Source organism: Muntiacus reevesi, chromosome X (genome assembly GCF_963930625.1).
Source record: "Muntiacus reevesi chromosome X, mMunRee1.1, whole genome shotgun sequence".
NCBI classification, from domain to species: Eukaryota; Metazoa; Chordata; class Mammalia; order Artiodactyla; family Cervidae; genus Muntiacus; species Muntiacus reevesi.
This window is the reverse complement of record NC_089271.1, coordinates 33,351,367-33,359,041: the sequence shown is the minus strand read 5'-3', so window position 1 is coordinate 33,359,041 and position 7,675 is coordinate 33,351,367. Positions and strand designations below refer to the sequence as shown.

Here is a 7,675-nt window from a genome sequence, read left to right as displayed (position 1 = left end):
CCACTTTTGGTGTGAAAGCAAAAAATAAAGACACATTTACTTTTCAATTCACCTGCTAGGTGTGTTCACTGTATGCTCCCTTATAGATGCGAGGCCTGGGCCTGGGTGACTGCAAGTACAGTTGTCAGGGTTTTTAACAAACTGGAGAACCATTTGTTTCTGCACAGCACATTACCTTTACATAGGAGCAATCAGCGGAAAACGTCAAGTAGCCAAGCATTCTGTATTACAAAACACCACCTTCACAGTTAACCATCATTGCCCAACTGTTGTACAACTGTGTCTACTGCACAAAAATACATGCAACTAGAAATATGTTTGATAAATAATTCTTTAAAAATTTATTTTCACCTTAAATTTCTCTGTATCAACACAGATCCAGATTACCATTTAAATCCCAAGGTAAACAACACGTGTACATACACTTAAAGTAACTTTTAGTAGGTCTTTATTCTTCAAAGAATGTTGGCAATGAAGAATCAATTACTAGACAGTCTTTGACTTCTCAAAAAGAAAAGGCTGCACACATTTTCTTAAGTCTAGAGGCCACAAATTAGATAACAACCTGTTTACTTTCAAAGAAAATGCAGTATATAAAGATAAATGAAACTTTACCTCAAATATTGAAACCAATAACAAAATTGTTCATCTCACTAACTATGTGAATAAAAGAAACAAAATACCATTATAAAATGAAGTGTACCGCTTGAGGCAAAATTTAAAACAAGTAAAAAGTTACACAATGTTTTAAAGAACAACGTTTTCAACAGGTAGTGGCTAATTTCAAAGACTGTCTGATCAACTGAGATGTTGTTCCTCTCCCCCCCTCTCCGCTGACCCCTCATTCCCTACCACGCCCCCAGTTTTCAGGTTGTTCGTTCATCACTTATTCTAATATGACACCGCGCCTTCCTCTTCTGGAAACCTGGAGGGATTTTTTTGATTGTCCTCAGGACCTGTACTTTCTTCCTGGTGGAAGGCCTCTGAATCTAGACCTAGACGTGGTTGCTGAGAAGGATCTGGACTCTGGGGAGGATGGAGAACTGTCACAGGAGCGAGATGGAGGCTTTGAGCGGCTGAAGCGAGATCGGGCCTGACCTGGCGATCAGCTCCTGGTGCTGGACCTGCGGCAGCGACGAAGTCTCAGGCTGTGGCTCTGGCGTTCTTGACCCTGGGGAGGAGTTTCCTGGCGGCGGCCTTGGTGGAAATCTAGGAGGCGACCGTGGCGTGCCATCTGCACCCACAGCTCACGGCCATCCAGCATGACCCCGTCTAGGGCGTCCATGGCCTCCTCGGCGTGGTGCTTGTCGTAGAAGCGGACGAAGGCAAAGCCGCGGGACTCTAGAGTGAGGCGGTCCCGGGGGATGTACACATCGCCGACAGGCCGGTACCTCTCGAAGATGCGCCTTAGGGTGCGGCGTGAGATGTGGTCAGTCAGGTTGTCCACCTTGAGGGAGATCAAGTCGCCCACGTTGGGAGGAGGGCGGCTGTAACTCATGACCTTTGCGAGCTAAGCGGGGAGCCCCTGCGAACTGAATTCTGAGCTAGCTGCAGTCTGCGAAGGCTGCAAGGACGACGCAGGCACTGTTAAGGTTGACTTGGCTTTGTTCAGCCTGAAGACTCTGCCTCTCTGCGTCAGTTGACCTCAGCCGGTGGCTGCTTAGAGACCCCCGAATGTTGAACCGTGGGTCTGCGCGGATGGTCTCCAGAGCTGCGACTGCTGGAGGAACGGTTTTGTACCAGTTTTCCTTTTTTTAAAGTGAAAGTTCATGACTATAACATGATTTTATGACTTTTCCGGTATATGTCTAAACACCCAGTTTTAATTATGGGCAAAAGTATATACGTATAGATGTAATTATGTGACTAAGTACATGGCAGTGCTGATTCATGTATGCTAAAACCATTTGTTTACTTTGGAGACAGAAACACAGTTTCAAAACAGATCATGAACAGATAGGTTGGTTCAGTAACACTAACAGGCAGGAGAACATGAGAACCACCTAGAGGGTATGAGCTGTAATCGGAAATTCAGTATGAGATCTCTTATTCTGCTTGAAAAAAATGAAAAATAAAAGTCAGTTATGACCTGTCATTCCAAATTACATAATTGAATATAACTCAGATTACTAAAATTTACTGTTTTCTTATTCATTAACTAGATATATTTTTGATGGGGTAAGTTCATTTGATATGACTTGCATTTTAAAAATGCTTTTAGAATTAATAATTATATTTCATCAGATTGTTGGCAAGGCATCTTTTCTCATGAATCATGTCTTTTAAGATATAAGGAATGAGCTTGACAGTAATGGTGGCAGAAAATAGTATTTTATTACTTCTTTCTCACCTTCAGTGAGCATTATATACTCTTTACAAGTGTCAAGGAGAGGGAAAATTTCCCCTCTATCCTTCTTGAGTTCTTTTGGCTGGATTGATAAGAAAATTCGCATAAGGCAGATTAACGGGAGACAAAGGAACACTTTAGTTCCTGTGCACAGAAGTCTAACAGAAATGGGGCCTAAGAAGTAGCCAAAGCAGGCGACTTTTATACTTTTTATGTAAACAATAAATTTACGAGAAATTGACAGGGCAAAGAATTTAGGCTTTGGGTGCTTAGTTAGCCACTATGGAGAACAGTGTGGAGATTTCTTAAAAAACTGGAAATAGAACTGCCAGCAATAGACCCAGCAATCCCACGTCTGGGCATACACACTGAGGAAACCAGATCTGAAAGAGACACGTGCACCCCAATGTTCATCACAGCACTGTTTATAATAGCCAGGGCATGGAAGCAACCTAGATGCCCATCAGCAGACGAATGGATAAGGAAGCTGTGGTACATATACACCATGCAATATTACTCAGCCATTGGAAAGAATTCGTTTGCATCAGTTCTAATGAGATGGATGAAACCGGAGCCCATTATACAGATTGAAGTAAGCCAGAAAGATAAAGATCAATACAGTATACTAACACATATATTTGGAATTTAGTGAGGACTTTAATACAGTGTGGGCTTGGGGTAGTCAGTTAAAAAAGTAACAAGGTTTGTGTATACTGGCTTCTCAGCCTGAACTCCCCCTCTCTGGTGATAAGGGTGTCCTTCAGCCTCTAGATGCAGGGAGAGATTCATCTCCTGTTTTCAGAGAGAGAAAGAGAAAAGTCTTAAGGGTCCCTTTTGTATTGGCTGTTTCTTAAGTAAATATAATTTAAAATAATCCATATGCTATTGAGGCACGTGGGGCCCTGGGCCCCAACAAAAGTCACTGCATCTTCTGCATGTTATTAATTCCTATGTATGTGCTCTGGTTTTCCACTATTGCATAGAAACCTACATCAAAATTTAATGGCTAAAAATTTTATCATTATTTTATCTCATAATTCTAAGATACTGAAATCCAGGCAGTAGACTGTAGGTCTCGTTTCTTCATTTTATCCACTGAATTAGCTAGGGTGACTGGGACGGCTCTCTTGGAACTACTGGGTGTTGGCTGGTTCCCATCCCCCAGTCCCCCAGCCGCTTTATCAGAGCCTCTCCGTGTAGTCTGGCAAATTTCTACTCTAGTTAGACTTCTTAGATAATGGTCAGGTTTATAAAAGATCATAGCAGATGCATCAGTCCTCTTAAAGTCTAGGACCAGGCAAATATATAGTGTCAGTTCTGCATCTCTTCTATGAGATTCCATTTTCAAAGCAACCATGGGCCAGACTAAGTTCAAAGGAAGGAAAAAATAATCTCTCAATGAAAGAAGTGTGAGGACTTGTGGCCATTTTTAATTACCAGAGACATTTCCCTGGACAGATAATATCAACATTCTCACATTAAAAAGTATATCCACCCCCTTTCAAGACCATTAAGCTCTTATTTTCTTATGATAACATATGACCATCTAGGACTTTGCCACTTTAGTTAGGTCTGGATATAGAAAACACTTCAGGTGTATTTCTTCAAGTTTTATTCCTCTTAAACAGAAGACCTGTGGAATAAAAGGACAGGTTATCCACCCTTTTCACATCTAACATATGATACTGAGATGGGCATGAAACTGAAACTCTTAGTCGCTCAGTCATGTCTGACTCTTAGCAATTCCATGTGCTGTAGCCCGCCAGGCTCCTTTGTCCATGGGATTCTCCAGGCAAGAATACTAGAGTGGATTGCCATTTCTTTCTCCAGGGGATCTTCCCAACCCAGGAATCAAACCCCAGTCTCCTGCCCTGGCAGACAGATTCTTTACCATCTGAGCCACCAGGGAAGCCCTAAGATGGACATAGGATGGCCTTAGTTGACAGTTCTATTCAAAAGGAGGAATGGTTCACAGTAATTCTAAAATTCTACTGGGCTTTTGAGTCGAGTTTCTTGGTGTAGGGCCCAGGCCCATTCCTGGGTCACCAGTTAGTCCTTTAATATCTTAGTTCAGCCTTCTGAGTCATCCTGCTGCTGCTGCTAAGTCACTTCAGTCATGTCTGACTCTGTGCGACCCCATAGACGGCAGCCCACCAGGCTCCTCTGTCCCTGGGATTCTCCAGGCAAGAATACTGGAGTGGGTTGCCATTTCCTTCTCAAATATGTGCATGCATGCCACGTTGCTTCAGTGTGTCCGTCTGAGTCACCCTATCTTCCTTAAATGGTCTGTGTTTGTAGCTAAGTAGCTTTCTTAGTGAGCGCACAACATTGAGGGTACCAAGTATTCTTTTCATTCTGAACTGCATCTGTCCCTTATAGTTTTATCTCATGGTGCTTCTAACAAGCACAAAATTTCCCTCTCCCTTTCTTCCTCCCACCCCCCCCCCCCCACTCTCTTGGGCCTGCCTGAGATTCTTATTGGGTGTTCACTCCATTAAACAGAATCTACATTCACATTTCTTTCTAAGATAAGACCTTATCTACCTTGGGCCACCTGTGTCTGAGGCTAATGTAGGTGGCCTAGCAAAGAGATTTGGAGAGGAATGCTCTCAAATCATTCTAAGATCCTAAACAAGGATTGTATAGCTCCTTTGCTTTACTTCTTTACCCTGAGACTACATTTTACTTTTCCAGGTTTTATTTTTGCTCTGAGGTCATTGTTGAACTTTGATTCTTTTCTTACCTTGGAAGTCTACCCTGGGCATTCTATGTTTTATGTACATTCTTTTCTAAAACTGAATAATTTCTTCTTTAGTTTATCTCTTTCTTATATTATCAGAGGCATTTAAAGAAGTCAATCAATTTTTTTTTTACCCTTTCTAGATATCTCCTTATCCAGATTTATGAGTTTACTAGGTCCACTTGCTATTTTCCAGAATACTCCCGGTGATAGTTTTGCTAATCATTTTGCAGTAAACAACTTACAGTCTAGTTCTCCATGTATTCATTGACTTTCTTTGAGTTGTTTCAAATTTTGATAGAATTATGTCATGGTCAACTGAGGGACACATAATATGCATTTTTTTAGTTGTTTAAGCTCCTTTATCACTTTCTCAATAGAAAGGATTTTAGTTCTTAATTGCCTCAGTTTCCTTAAGAGAAACTATTCCCAGGTAAAGGTGAATTGATGAATGTGCTGTGCTTAGTCCCTCACTCGTGTCCGACTCTTTGCGACTCCATGGACTGTACCCTGCCAGGTCCCTCTGTCCATGGGGACTCGCCAGGCAAGAATACTGGAGTGGGTTGCCATGCCCTGCTCCAGGGGATCTTCCCAATCCAGGGATCAAATCCAGGTCTCCCACATTGCAGGCAGATTTTTTACCATCTGAGCCACCAGGGGAGCCCAAATTGATGGATCAGTTCAGTTCAGTTCAGTCACTCAGTTGTGTCCAACTCTTTGTGACTCCATGGACTGCAGCACACCAGGCCTCCCTGTCCATCACCAACTCCCAGAGTTTACCCAAACTCATGTCCATTGAGTTGGTGATGCCATCCAACCATCTCATTCTCTGTTGTCCACTTCTCCTCTTGCCCTCAATCTTTCCCAGCATCAGGGTCTTTTCAAATGAGTCAGTTCTTTGCATCAGGTGGCCAAAGTATTGGAGTTTCAGCTTCAACATCAGTCCTTCCAATGAACATTCAGGACTTCTTTCCTTTAGGATGGACTGGTTGGATCTCCTTGCAGTCCAAGGGATTCTCAAGAGTCTTCTCCAACACCACAGTTCAAAAGCATCAATTCTTTGGCACTCAGTTTTCTTTATTGTCCAACTCTTACATCCATACATGACTACTGGAAAGACCATAGCCTTGATAGTTTGCCCCAATTAATAAAAATAAGAGTGTACATGCCAGAAGTGTTAAAAATTGTATGGACTTTTATCCATTTAAAGCAGCAGTGCCCAACCTTTTTGGTACCAGGTACCGATTTCATGGAAGACAGTTTTTTTCCACAGACCCGGGATTGGGGGATGGTTTCGGGATGATTCAAGTGCATTATGTTTATTGTGCACTTTATTTTTAATCTAGTGCCACTGCTGATTTAAGAGGAGGTACTGGTCTGAGGCCTGGAGATTGGGAACCAGTGATTTAAAGGACTCTGCCTTTACATAAATTAGTTTCATTAGAACAAGACATATATTCTTCATGAAAATTGGGTCTGATTTATGTCAGAAAGGAGAGGATGCTGAGCTAGTTTATGGGGGACTTAGATTCCTGCCCTGACTGGTTGGATCTCCTTGTGGCCCATCCTAAAGGAAATCAGTCCTGAATATTCATTGGAAGGACTGATGCTGAAGCTGAGGTTGAAATCCTTTGGCCACTGGATGTGAAGAACTGACTTATTTGAAAAGACCCTGATACTGGGAAAGACTGAAGGCAGGAGGAGAAGGGGATGACAGAGGATGAGATGGTTGGATGGCATCACTGACTCAATGGACATGAGTTTGAGTAAACTCTGGGAGTTGGTGATGGACAGGGAGGCCTGGCGTGCTGCAGTCCATGGGGTCACAATGAGTCGGACATGACTGAGAGACTGAACTGAACTGAACTGTACAGACCCATTCAAGATGCTGTACATTTCTCAGTTTATTTATCTACTACATGAAAGGATGGAAGTGAACTGGTTAAGTATATTCTCTGTGGGTTCCAAACCTCTCTACTTGGTAGAAAGGATTAGAAACCTGAGCCACTAGAAGAATGCTGAACCATACATTGTGGGTGTGTAAGTAGAGGTGTCTCCTGAGAGAGTGTACTGATCAATATGTACAAGCAATTAAAATCCCTTTTAAAGCCGTCTTTACAAACATAACTCAATAAATTCATTTTTTTAGTCTCATTCCCACAATTCATAAAGTTTCATAAAATCTTATGATTTTAGAGTTGTTAGCTTGAATTATACAACTAATAGCTTCTGAGTTTATTAACTTATAAGAAATATAACCTAAAACCCAATATATAATTCTGGGCTATGGTGACCTGGTCAAGGTCTTGTAACTTCCTATACCTAGGTGAAAGACTGGACAGCCTTCCTAGTTAGAACATCCACACTTTATTGTCTTGTTGCTATCCTCAAACTGCAACATTTGGTATAAACTGGGTGAATGATGATAATTATCTTAAGGCAGGGCTGTGATTTGCTTAAGTCCAGACCTTTACATCTTGAAAAAAAAAAAAAAGTATGCCTTACAGTGGAATATTATTCATCCTTTAAAAAAGGAGGAAATCCTGCCATTTGTGAAAACATGGATGAACCTGGAGGGTATTATATTC

The 7,675-nt window shown here is 41.9% G+C and overlaps 1 pseudogene; it reads right to left on the bottom strand.

Moving 5' to 3' along the window:
• Positions 1–949: 949 nt before the first annotated feature.
• Positions 950–1,498, bottom strand: LOC136154405 (serine/arginine-rich splicing factor 2-like; annotated as a pseudogene).
• Between the last annotated feature and the right edge of the window lie 6,177 nt (positions 1,499–7,675).